The sequence below is a fragment of the Argiope bruennichi genome, chromosome X2 (genome assembly GCF_947563725.1).
Source record: "Argiope bruennichi chromosome X2, qqArgBrue1.1, whole genome shotgun sequence".
In the NCBI taxonomy this organism is placed as follows: domain Eukaryota; kingdom Metazoa; phylum Arthropoda; class Arachnida; order Araneae; family Araneidae; genus Argiope; species Argiope bruennichi.
Genome location: NC_079163.1, coordinates 110906195 through 110920563, shown reverse-complemented (window position 1 = coordinate 110920563; position 14369 = coordinate 110906195). Strand labels below are relative to the sequence as shown.

The following is a 14369-nucleotide window of genomic DNA, read 5'->3' as shown; positions in this document are numbered from 1 at the left end:
TTCTTGTATACAATTACAATTTTAAATTATTTTTATTTCTAGCTAAGATGGGCATGTTGCAGTTATGACAGTTATAAATTTTATCTTAGTAATATCTCAGTGATATTAAGATTGGATTTGCTTAATATTTCTTTCAAAATAGAGTAAGTTCGCCAAAATTAAGGCCAATCGTTTGTCATTAAGGTTGGGGACTTAAACATGAGGTTTTCGATATTGGACTGAGTTTTGATTAACGTAGCGAAGTTTCGATCATTTTCTTAAACGTTATACAAATACAGAATTTTTTGATTTCAGAATGCCATATGAACGTATGCATATTTTCCCTATTTTTTCATTTCATTTCCGATATCAGTTTTAAATGCTCACCAATATATATATATATATATATATATATATATATAATTTTATTTTTGTTAAAATATAGTAAACATGATTTGTGAATAGTTATTAATTCATTTCATGTAGATGACCAGCCTTTCAAGGAGTCATATATAAAGGCAAATAAGTTAATAGAAAATTAACGATAATTTTTGGAATTCCTTTGGAAAATTGTAATTCTTGAATAATGTGTTATTTTAATGTCAAAATTATGATTTTAAAAGAAATATCAGTAAAAATGCTAAATTATTTAAAATCTGACTGCTTGTTTTCACTATCGTATCTGCTTTGGATTTTCTTATTATAAAATCTTGATAGAGTCATACCTTTTCCTTCCTTTTTTTTTTTTTTAATCTAAAAGTTTTTATTCAGTGCATTCTCTCTTTTCAATTGTTTTTGTTTAATTTCAATAATTTCAGAACATAGAAGCAATGGTGCAAAAAGTAATTTTTTTACTTTTGATTTTGTACCATATTGAACTTTTTTTTCTTCTTTTATTTACTTTGTTCTTAATTTTATTTATTTATTTATTGCTAATAATGTTACTCTCTGAATATCCCATTCATTTTTTTATGTTTGTATGCATATATATTTCTAAATATTTATTTTTAAATATTTTCTTACGTAAAATCAGATATAATTAACACAAATTTTAAATTGGAGTACTTTCTTTTAATTATTTAACATTTTTTTAAATTCTATCTTTTTTTGTCCTTCATATATTCAAGATTTTTATTTAATTACCACTTTGTGTTCACATTTAAATATGTTATAATATCACGTATCAGAAAAAAAGTAACATGAATTATAAATTGAACCTTTGTTTATGAATTCTTGAAATGTGTCTTAATACAACAAGTCATGATTTTATGGTATAAAATCAATGTTTGCTTCTTGCAACTCTCTATTTGTATTTTTCATTCTCATTAGATCTCATTATGTTCATTTTCATAATTTACAGTTCACCTAAAATTTTTGTATTAAAGAAAATACTTCTAAAACAATTTCTTTTGATTTCAAATATTTCAACATATCTGTGAGTTATTTAGACTGAATATGTTTCCCATTTCAGTATATTCTTTTCTCAGCCATTTCGTAAAATTAAAAACTGAAGGATATAAGATATTTCAAAATGTAAAGTTTTTTTTTTTTTTTTTTTTTTGGCATATCAAGAAAAGTATGCTTAGTTGTTATTACATTTGAATTTTAATTATATCTAAAATCTCTGTTGCAATGCAGAATGAAATCTGCTTTCTCTCTGATAAACTTAATAATTAATCTGTATTTGCAAAACCTGAGACTGGAGTTTGATGTGTAAATATTTTTTTTTATGAATTTTCAAAAATAATTATTTATGGCCTAATATATTTGTGTTTTATATTTCTTTAACAATACTACATGTTGAATTGAAACATTTTTTGTATTTCCTTTTATAGGTATGAAAAGTTATGAATGGGACGTAGTTGAAATGCAAAGAAGGAGCTTAACCAATCTGAAGACATTTATCAGGTGTGTATATTTATGTTTTTCTTTCATATTTTCAAATTTTTTTAATTCAATTACTACTTTGTGTTCATATTTAAATGTGTTCTAATGTAAGGGATAAAAAAAAAGTAACATGAATTATAAATTGGGCCTTTGTTCTTGAATTGGAGAAATGTGTCTTGATACAACAAGTTATGAACTTTTTTTCATGAAATCAATGTTTTTTGTTTCTTGCCACCTTCTATATGTATTTTTCATTCTTTATGCTTGATGCTGCTACAAGAGAATATTAGATCTCATTATTTTCATTTTAATATTTTACTTCTAATTGTACCGTTCTGTTGAAATGTCTGTATTAAAGAAATTACTTCTCAGACTATTTCTTTTGATTTGAAATATTCGAACAATTCTGTGTGTTTTTAAGACTGGTTATATTCTCATTCCACTATATTCTTTTCTCAGCCTTTTATTAAAATTAAAAACTGAAAATATTGGTTGTTTTGGGTATACGGTGTTGGAAAATGTATTTTTTGACATATTCCGAAAAGCATGCTCACTTGTTATTACATTCGATTTCTAATTATATGTAAAATCTCTGTTGCAAACTGATGTCAATGCAGAATGAAATCTGCTTTCTCTCTGATAAACTTAATAATTAATTTGTATTTGCAAATACTGAGACTGGGGTTTGATGTGTAAATATTTAATTCTATGAATTTTTAAAAATAATTATTTATGGCCTAATGTATTTCTGTTTTATATTCCTTTAACAATACTACTGCATGTTGAATTGAAACCGTTTTTGTATTTCCTTTTATAGGTATGAATGGGGCTTAGTTGAAATGCAAGGAAGGAGCTAAACTAATCTTGACATTTATTAGGTGTTTATATTTAGGTTTTTCTTTCATATTTTCAAGTTTTTTTTAATTCAATTACCACTTTGTGTTCATATTTAAATGTGTTCCAATGTAAGGGATGAGAAAAAGTAACATGAATTATAAATTGGTCCTTTGACCTTGAATTGGAGAAGTGTGTCTGCATACAACAAGTTATGAACTTTTTTTCATCAAATCAATGTTTTTTGTTTCTTGCCACCTTCTATATGTATTTTTCATTCTTTATGCTTGATGCTGCTACAAGAGAATATTAGATCTCATTATTTTCATTTTAATATTTTACTTCCAATTGTACCGTTCTGTTGAAATTCATACTATTTCTTTTGATTTGAAATATTCCAACAATTCTGTGTGTTTTTAAGACTGATTATGTTCTCATTCCACTATATTCTTTTCTCAGCCTTTTATTAAAATTAAAAACTGAAAATATTTTTTGTTTTGGGTATACTGTGTTGGAAAATGTATTTATTGGCATATCCAGAAAAGCTTGCTCAGTTGTTATTACATTTGATTTCTAATTATATGTAAAATCTCTGTTGCATACTGATGTCAATGCAGAATGAAATCTTCTTTCTCTCTGATAAACTTAATAATTAATCTGTAGTTTCAAAAACTGCGACTGGGGTTTGATGTGTAAATATTTAATTCTATGAATATTTAAAAATAATTATTTATGGCCTAATGTATTTCTGTTTTATATTCCTTTAACAATACTACTGCATGTTGAATTGAAACATTTTTTGTATTTCCTTTTATAGGTATGAAAAATTATGAATGGGACTTAGTTGAAATGCAAAGAATGAGCTAAACTAATCTTGACATTTATTAGGTGTGTATATTTATGTTTTTCTTTCATATTTTCAATTTTTTTAAATTCAATTACCACTTTGTGTTCATATTTAAATGTGTTCTAATGTAAGGGATAAAAAAAAATTAACATGAATTATAAATTGGGCCTTTGTTCTTGAATTGTTAAATGTGTCTTGATACAACAAGTTATGAACTTTTTTTCATGAAATCAATGTTTTTTGTTTCTTGCCACCTTCTATATGTATTTTTCATTCTTTATGCTTGATGCTGCTACAAGAGAATATTAGATCTCATTATTTTCATTTTAATATTTTACTTCTAATTGTACCGTTCTGTTGAAATGTTTGTATTAAAGAAAATACTTCTCAGACTATTTCTTTTGATTTGAAATATTCCAACAATTCTGTGTGTTTTTAAGACTGATTATGTTCTCATTCCAGTATATTCTTTTCTCAGCCTTTTATTAAAATTAAAAACTGAAAATATTTTTTGTTTTGGGTATACTGTGTTGGAAAATGTATTTATTGGCATATCCAGAAAAGCTTGCTCAGTTGTTATTACATTTGATTTCTAATTATATGTAAAATCTCTGTTGCATACTGATGTCAATGCAGAATGAAATCTTCTTTCTCTCTGATAAACTTAATAATTAATTTGTATTTGCAAATACTGAGACTGGGGTTTGATGTGTAAATATTTAATTCTATGAATATTTAAAAATAATTATTTATGGTCTAATGTATTTCTGTTTTATATTCCTTTAACAATACTACTGCATGTTGAATTGAAACATTTTTTGTATTTCCTTTTATAGGTATGAAAAATTATGAATGGGACTTAGTTGAAATGCAAAGAATGAGCTAAACTAATCTTGACATTTATTAGGTGTGTATATTTATGTTTTTCTTTCATATTTTCAATTTTTTTAAATTCAATTACCACTTTGTGTTCATATTTAAATGTGTTCTAATGTAAGGGATAAAAAAAAATTAACATGAATTATAAATTGGGCCTTTGTTCTTGAATTGTTAAATGTGTCTTGATACAACAAGTTATGAACTTTTTTTCATGAAATCAATGTTTTTTGTTTCTTGCCACCTTCTATATGTATTTTTCATTCTTTATGCTTGATGCTGCTACAAGAGAATATTAGATCTCATTATTTTCATTTTAATATTTTACTTCTAATTGTACCGTTCTGTTGAAATGTTTGTATTAAAGAAAATACTTCTCAGACTATTTCTTTTGATTTGAAATATTCCAACAATTCTGTGTGTTTTGAAGACTGATTATGTTCTCATTCCACTATATTCTTTTCTCAGCCTTTTATTAAAATTAAAAACTGAAAATATTGGTTGTTTTGGGTATACGGTGTTGGAAAATGTATTTATTGGCATATCCAGAAAAGCTTGCTCAGTTGTTATTACATTTGATTTCTAATTATATGTAAAATCTCTGTTGCATACTGATGTCAATGCAGAATGAAATCTTCTTTCTCTCTGATTAACTTAATAATTAATTTGTATTTGCAAATACTGAGACTGGGGTTTGATGTGTAAATATTTAATTCTATGAATATTTAAAAATAATTATTTATGGTCTAATGTATTTCTGTTTTATATTCCTTTAACAATACTACTGCATGTTGAATTGAAACATTTTTTGTATTTCCTTTTATAGGTATGAAAAATTATGAATGGGACTTAGTTGAAATGCAAAGAATGAGCTAAACTAATCTTAATTCATTTATCAGGTGTGTATATTTAGGTTTTTCTATCATATTTTCAAGTTTTTTTAAATTCAATTACCAGTTTGTGTTCATATTTAAACGTGTTCTTATGTAAGGGATCAGAAAAAAGTATAATGAATTATAAGTTGGAACTTTGTTCTTGAATTGTAGAAATATATCTTGATACAACAAATCATGACCTTATGGTATGAAATCAATGTTTTCTACTTCTTGCCGCCTTCTATATGTATTTTTCATTCTTTAAGCTTGATGCCGTTGTAACAAAATATTGTATCTCATTATGCTCATTTTAATAATTTAATTCTTATTGTAGCGTTCACTTAAAATGTTGGCTTTAAAGAAAATACTTCTAAGTCTATTTGTTTTTATTCCTAATTTTCAATCATATCTATGCAATATTAAGACAAATTACGTTTTTGCTTTGAGTACATTTTCTTCTCAGCTTTGTTTAAATTAAAAACTGAAAATATTTCTTCTCAGTGTACAAAATATTAAAAAATGTAATGTGTTATTCGGAGATTAAGAAAAGCATGACAAATTGTTGTTACAATTTGAATTTTAATTATTGCTATAATCTCAGTTTCATTCTGATATTAATATTTAATATTGATGTAAATTATTTATGTTTCTTGGTATCATATAAATCATAAGAGGCAAATCCATTAAAAAAAGAGGATATACGAATTTAAATATTTGGCAAAGTAAAATTTAAATAAAGCCATATTTGCAGTATTACAAGAATATTTAGTCTCCAAGTATGAATATCACTCATCATGCTAAAATAAAAGGAAATAATAATAATTTGCAAATAATTTCCTAAATATTCATATAACTTTTAAACAAATGTTGAAATAAAAAGGCAGAATGTAATTTACGTCAATAATTAAAAAATGAAATGTGTCTTGAATATCAGTTTTTTATTTTGACAAGTAAGTGAATTTTGCTTGAACTTGTTTCATTTGACACAGTTTCAAATGAATATGTAATCTTAATATAGAGAAAACTTTATATTGCAATTGAATAAAACTGAATTTTCAAAACAGAAATTGAAAACTAATGAAGTTTTGACACCATATGAACAATAATTGAGGTCATCAATAATGTTCGTTTTAATAATTATGCAAGTGGGTTTTTTTTATGTTGTATGAATCAAAATTTAATAAAGAAACAAGCTTATTGTGCAAATAAAATCAATGGATCTAAATACTCAGTATAAATCAAAACTAAATATATTTTTAAAAATTAGTTTAATCTATTGACCTAGATGCAAAGTCAATCAAATTAATTAGATAGCAATGACATAAAGTCCAATTTGATATTGGTGTAAATCATTTATGATCCTTGGTATGAAATAAAATATAACTTGTAGTCAACATTAAAAGAGAAAAGAATTTTTTTCCAAATATTTAACAAAACAAAATAAAATAAAACACATGAATAATTTCAAGAGAAATTTTGCCTCCAAATAATGAAAAGTTGACTCATCTGTGCTGTAAATAAGATGAAATCAAAATAATTTGCACATAATTTCTTAAATATTGATACAACTACTAAACAGTTATTTGAATAATACAGTGGGAGTATGCTATTTATATCAATAATTCGAAAAGGAAAAAGTGTGTTGAACATCAGTTTTTATTCCAAGATCAAATGAATAGGTAAACTACATGGTGAGAAAACTTTATATTGCAGTTGAATAAAGCTGAATTTTCAAAGCAGAAATTAAAAACTGAATGAAGTTGAGGAACCTTATGAACAATAAATGAGGTCATCAAAGATGTGCGAAATAATAATTATGCAAATTAGTTTTGTTATGTTGTATTATTCAAAATGTAGCAAAAAAAAAAAAAAAAAAAAAAAAACAAGCTTATGGTGCAAAAAAAAAAAAAAAAATCAAATACTTATTGAATTAAAATTAAATATATTTTTATAATATTTGTTCAATTTGTTGGCCTAGGAGCAAAATTAATCAAATTATTAGGCTACCAATGGTTTGAATTCCATTTTAATATTCTTGTAAATCATTTATTATCCTTGGTATCTAATTACAAGTAATAACAGAAAATCAAATATATAAATGGAGAATATTTTTAGTAGAAAAATATACAAACCTTAACTTTTATGGAAAACATTTTCCTCAGTCTGAAACTACCCAGAATTTTCATGCTAAAAACAAACGGAAATGATAATCATTTGCAAATGATTACTTAAATATTTATACAATTATTAATCGCTTGTGGGAATAAAATGGCTGTATATAATTTAAATCAATAATTGGAAAATGAAAATGTTTGTTGAACATGAGTTTTTATTCCAAGATCAAATGATTATGTGATCTGCATAGAGAGAAATTTTATATTGAAATGGAATGAAGTTGAATTTTAATGGAATTAAAAACTAAGCATGATTTGACAGTAAATGAACAATTAAGGAGACATTCACTGAAAATGTGTTATATAATAATTAAGTACATTATCTTTGATATGTGGTATCTGTCGAAATGTACCAAAGAAACAAGCTTATTGTGCAAAAAATTATATATTCCAAATTCTTAGTAAATCGAAATTAAACAAATTTTTAAAATATTATGCCAATCTGTTGACCTAGGAGCAAAATCAATCAGATTGTTTCAGTTATCAGTGGCATAAAATCCAATTTAATATTAGTGTAAATCATTTATGATACTTGGTATCATATAAAATGGGACAAATAATCAAATCCATTAAAAAAGAGATCAATTCATTCTAAACATTTAACAAAACAAAATAAAAGTAAACACCTATATAATGTTAAAAAAAAATGCCTCCAAATAATAAAAATTAGACTCATCATGCTATAAACAAAATGTAATGATAGTAATTTGCAAATAATTTCTTAAATATTCTCACAATTATTAAATAGTTATGTAAATAAAATGCAGAATGTAATTTTTGTCCATAATTGAAAAATGAAAATATGTATTGAACATCAATTTTTATTTCAAGTTCAAATGAATATATAATCTATGTAGAGAGATATCTTTATACTGCAATAGAATAAAGTTGAATTTTAGCGAAATTAAAAACCAAGCACGATTTGACACCAAATGAAGAATAAATGAAAGATTTAGTTATGATGTGTGATATTATAATTATGTTTTGTGCTATCGACAAAATGTAACAAAGAAACAGGATTATAGTGCAAAAAAAAAAAAAAAAAATCCTAATTCTTAGTAAATCAAAACTAAACAGATTTTTATAAGAAACCTGTCGTCTTTTAGCTTCTTTTAGAGAAGTACTGAAATTCAACTTACTTCAATTCCGATATTCTTCTGAATCTTAATGGTATTCAAATGGAATTTTTATGTATTTTCCTATACATCTGACTTTGAATTATGGAAGAAGAAATATACTATATTTTACGCATTCGCGTTTCTTTTTTTTTTTTTTTTTTTGAAAATAAAAGTCAAGTTTATGCGGCCAAAGATGGATAGCAACGACATCATTGAGCTGACGGAAGAATATAGAAAGAACTGCAGAAAAACTTGTGGAAGTGTATTCTTTACCGCAGCAAGAAGATGCAGAGGATATTTGATCTGGAAAGAAGAAAATAATAGCTTCAACAGGGCAGCAGGCTTCCATTGAAATAAGGGAGATGCTGAAAGCTACTGTCTTATCACCCTGATAAGATAGTAGCTATACACACTCCTAATTAATTTACGAATAATGCTGTGCATCATTTTCGACAAATTTCGAAGCGTATCCAAAGACAAATGTCTTTAGGCAGTTTTCTAGTAAAAAAAAAAAAAAAGCATGCATTAAAAATAGTAATTTATATTATAATATATATATATACAGTAGACTCCCGATTATCCGCGGGCGGGTTATCCGCGGTGCGGATTATCCGCGCCTGCCGCACAAAGTTTTTTTTTTTTTGACTGATTTTTTCAAAAAGGCGCATTTTTACAGTTATGCTTTTGTAATTATAGTATTAAAACAGTACATATGTATAAATTTTTCTGTGTATCCTTGACGCCTCTCGTAAATACAAAGCACTGTTCTGTTTTCATAAACAAAATGCATTTTAGGTTAGTTTTGAGTGATATACTAAAATATTAGAGTTAGTTAAACATTTCCCGCTGTTTATTTTATGTTTTATTGTACATAAAACGATTTTTCAAAGTTGGAATGACTTTTTTCTCTTTTGTTATACCCGTTTTTAGCCTTTTTCGGATTATCCGCGATTTTTGTTATCCGCGGCGGCCGCGCCACCCAATTCCGCGGATAATCGGGAGTGTACTGTATATATATATATATATATATATATATATATATATATATATATATATATATATATTTTGGAATGCATTCGATTGTCCTTTATGCAAGGTTTTCTCTAAATAGATTTTTTTTTTTTTTTTTTTTTTTAGCGCGCTGAGGATATAGCATTCTTTCGATTAAGATTCTGGACCGAATTACGCTTATTACGCAAGGTATCACTGTACACGTTTCTTTAAATATATAAACAGTATTACACAAAATATTTGATCAAATTAGTGATTTGATAATGATTTAAGACAATGAAGGAAAAAAAGAGTTAATTAACGAATTCGGGCTCTGCTTCTTCAAGTGAATATTAATTCTCACATTAAAAAGCAATGTCCGGAATTTTTAATCATCTTGATTTTTTTGTTTTTCTTTTACTGTTATTGTTGTTTTTTGTCTTAAATTATTTTTCACCATCTTTCCTTTATTAAAGTTATTCATGATGATCCATTGCAAAATTAGAGCTAAGTGACATACGTCCGTTAGCAGCAGGAGACCAGCGTAAAATAGAAGCAAGAATTCTGATGAGAAATTAGATCAACATTGACTAATTATAAATTGCTCTTTCATTATTTTAAACGAATTCGCGATGAAGACCGATGTATTGTAAATACTGTATTATTACCATTAAAATGTTAAATATTAGAGTAATATTTGAAATTTCAATGGTAATTTGCAAGATATAAAAAAGTTAAACAATAAATTTATTAAATAATTTTGAATATAGAAAAAAATTTCAATATTTTTTATTTTTTAATTTTCTTGTGATCAGAGAGCAGATTTCTTATGATTTTAGAAGAAGAAAAAAATTATCATTTTCAGGCAGGAATATATTACATTCTACACACTTTGAATGCTGTCTTGGCTCAATTTCCCTAAAAGCATTGATTTCGTATTTTCCTCGTAATGAGACATAAAATTTCAAATAGTGCTGCACACATGTGCCACCATCCATGAACTGAAGATAAAGCTTTGTGAAACTGGACTATAATGACCCAGTGGGTCTCAAAGTATTTATATTATTGCTGTATACCAAGAGAAAAATGAGGAGATTTGAGTCCCCTCAATAAATAAAGGGTCAGTATAAAAATGTCTTTGGAGAGTTGCATTCAGCAACATATCCAGACAAAGAATCTTCAAAATATTTAATTCCATTCTTCTAAACAGAGCATTCTAAAATAATTCTTTACTTTTAACTTCAATACTTTTAATCCTTGAGTCTCTTTAAAGCTGAATATTGCGTAATACGATTAAGCAGTCTCGGCAGATCAGATCCATGAATCGAGTTTGTGAACTGAAAATTACAAACGACCCAGTCCTTTTTATTATTACTATTTTTTATTTATCGAGACAAGAGTCAGAATTGATAAACTATTTTATTTTTTTTATTCCTCTAAATGACGAATTTTCTAAATGCAATTGAACATTTTGATTTTTTGTAAAATTTGCATGTGCGTACATATATATACATACTCACAAACAAATGCAATTTTATGGAAGACCAATGAATACACACATATATATATATATATATTTAATGATGACCTACGAAAATTGAAACGAATTTTATTTCCCTAAATGCTAACTCTAGAACATAAGTACGTTTCTTTCATTCATCTATCCACGCACAGTTTCATGTTTTATATGCAACATTTGCTGAGATATGCTCATTTTTAATTTTAGAGGGATTAATCGCCCAATTATGAAAATATTTGTTTCTAAAATATTTATTCAAGGAATAAAAAATATCACATTCAATTGTTTTTCTAGTATTACATCATCCAATTATCATAACCTCAAAGAAATTTACTAATAATGCATAAGATTGCTCACTTTAATTAGTCGTCAGTTGCAACTTCGATTCTATATATATATATATATATATATATATATATATATATATATATATATATATATATATATATATATATATATATATAAAGGTGGAAAAAACTTGAGAAACTGAACATTTAATACATCTCGAAGAAGCAGTAGAAAGCCATCTAAGAAAGTAAAATTATTTGCTTGCTCTCTAAAACAATGATATATTCAGTATTAAGGAAAGTTTAGACACACTGAATATTTGTTTTGTATATAATCGTAATGCCGCTCTGGTTGTGGAAGAATATAATCATCGTTTTTCGAATCACTAGCATCCTTCTAGTAACTGTGTTTACAGAACGAATTAAATAGCAGGATCATTTAAAGTTATATTTTGGTTGATTTTTCAAATTACTCTCATGCTAATGCACGAATAATCAGTCCAAAACTCAACATTCTAGGACTGACAGTATAAAATTTATTTCAACGTAATAACTGGCATCCATAGAGAATAGACTCAGTCCATTTATTTTCACAACAGATTCAGGGACAACTACACGATCGATGTCTAGAAATGTTGCAGTTGGGTCCAATATTAGGTAAAATTAAAATCCTCAATTATCTGAATATGGTGAAAAAAATCAAACATTTTCAACTTAAAGTAATACAATATTACAATGATGAAAAGAAACAAAGTTAAATAACAGAATATTTATTATAATGAAGGAAAAAGAATGTAATCAATAATCTTTTTCTTTTTTCGAGTAGCATTCCTTTGAACTAGAAAATATATATGTATATATATATATATTGCAAAAAACGACACATTACACAAAGCAGCAAGGTTTTAACTATTAATTTCTCTGTGAAAATTTCTATGTATAAATTAATATAATCTTAATAAAAAAAATACACCTGGAATTCAATGACTGCGGATTTAAAAAACACTTAATTCAAACCGATTAGAAATAAATATTACGTTTAATTCAAAAAGAAAGAAATGATGATTCCGGCGTGAAGACTTTCTCAAGGGTCCCCCTCAGGCATTAGTTCTCTCTATATACAATGCATCTTTTATTAAAGTTTATGTATTTTCTGTAGGCGGTTCAAGGTCGCGTTTTCTACCTCGTTACTGGTTGTCTGCGTCGAAACGCAGAAGCAGTTAACAGTGTCAATCTTTTTTTTTTTTTTTCCTTTTCTGCCAGCTGAACGTTCTTACTGAAACGTACGTACTGGCGTGGGGAAAAAAAAAAAAAAGCTTTGTCGAAACCATGGCAACGGAGAAGGAGAAAGAAGAGAGAATAGTAGAGAAAACGAGTGTTCTTGAAACGCCTACAGAAATTGCACAGACTATAGTTTGGTTCAGAAAAAAAATTATTTTTAATTGAATTTCATTATGATTGCCTTTTTGATTAATTTCATTTCAAACCGATATTTAACTCACTAGATGTGGGATTATTCAATTATAAGTACAAATACCAAGAAGGATCGCAAAATTTTCTAATTTCTTTTTTGCCAAAACTGATATAATTTCATACAACAAAAGCAAACTTGAAACAAATGGTACTAAATAGTATATGAAAATGCGAAATAATTATTTCGCATCCTCTTGAAATCATCCTCTTGAAATTTCAATAAACTTTTAATCAGAAATTCTCCAAAAAAAGATAAGACACAGAGATTACTATTATCAGTTTCACCAGAATAGGATTATTAAAATTTCGCGATTCAGAAAGGGATTCGTATTTATTTAGTAAAAATGACATCCTGTGTAGAATTTATCCTATGTCGGTTTTTATATGGATCTAAGAATTTTGAACCGTAATTAATTGATTAGAACGATACCTGAGGAACACCGCACTCCATACAGAACTTAGTAATATCGAAAATTATATCGTACGGTCGAAATAACTATTTAATGTTATCTACAAACAAAAGTAATAGGAATATTTGTGACTTGGGTCACCTTTTTTTTTTTTTTTTTTTTCTAAGCAATACCTTTTATTGTTTTCTGTGTAAAAAACGAAATAAAATCTTTTCTTGCTCGAAAGATCATGGTAAATGCCAATAACTATCACCTGACTAGAAAGAAGAATGGAACACTTAGTACATGATAATATTGATTATTCGAGCTTATTGAAACCTTAATCACCTTAAATAATTTAAAATTTATTTAACAAAGAGGGCATTTTAAATTATTTTTCATTTTAAGGTTTCAAAATTTAATTTGAAATTATGAAAATAATTTCAATCTAAATATAATAATATTGCCTTTTAATAATATTTTAACAAACTCTTTTTATTGACTATCAACTTAAATATCATTATTATATTAATTATCAATAATAAATTGTTTTGTAAGATTATGGGAATTTGCTACATAAAACTGCTCACACAAATAATTAAGATAAAAAAAAATTACCTGATTTCAGCTTGGGATGACGAATATTTTACGAGTGGTTATTACGTAAACAATATCAAAAAGTCACAACTACCGGTGATCAATACTTTTCACACAGGGGAGTCATTCAAATCCTTAATACGATCTTACTGGTGATATTTCGATTACAGTTCTTTGATCACGATAGAAAGTAACAATCGATACGATCTGTCCAATGGAAGCTCTCGAACAATAGTTTAATCATACATAGGGAAAATACCTTACCCACTGAATTGAACGCACCGGTTATTCTTGGAATTATTGTATCATTGAATTGCATATTACTGAAATTTATCGGAGCGGTGACTGCACTGGAAAGTGTGAGGCTTCACTGGACAGCGCGAAGACACCGCTCTACTTCATGGGAGTGACCTTGACTTTCCGAAATTTGCATTTGACAATGCACTATTACATAAAGATCATTTTTAATTGCTTGTGACATGCCTTTGATTGCATATATTCTGTTTACTGCTGGCGCCATCTAT

At 26.6% G+C, this 14369-nt stretch overlaps 1 long non-coding RNA gene across 3 annotated transcripts in view; it reads left to right on the top strand.

Annotated features, from left to right (window-relative positions):
- LOC129960032 (uncharacterized) overlaps positions 1–14369 on the top strand; it is a 28235-nt gene continuing 13866 nt past the window's right edge. The window contains exons 1-6 of one of the 3 annotated variants that reach the window (XR_008783505.1): positions 1–143; positions 1815–1887; positions 2684–2744; positions 3518–3588; positions 4384–4454; positions 5250–5793. This is a non-coding gene — a long non-coding RNA (uncharacterized LOC129960032). Of the gene's footprint in view, positions 144–1814; positions 1888–2683; positions 2745–3517; positions 3589–4383; positions 4455–5249; positions 5794–14369 lie in introns of those variants that run through there. The other 2 variants (XR_008783507.1, XR_008783506.1) reach the window with 2 other exon arrangements.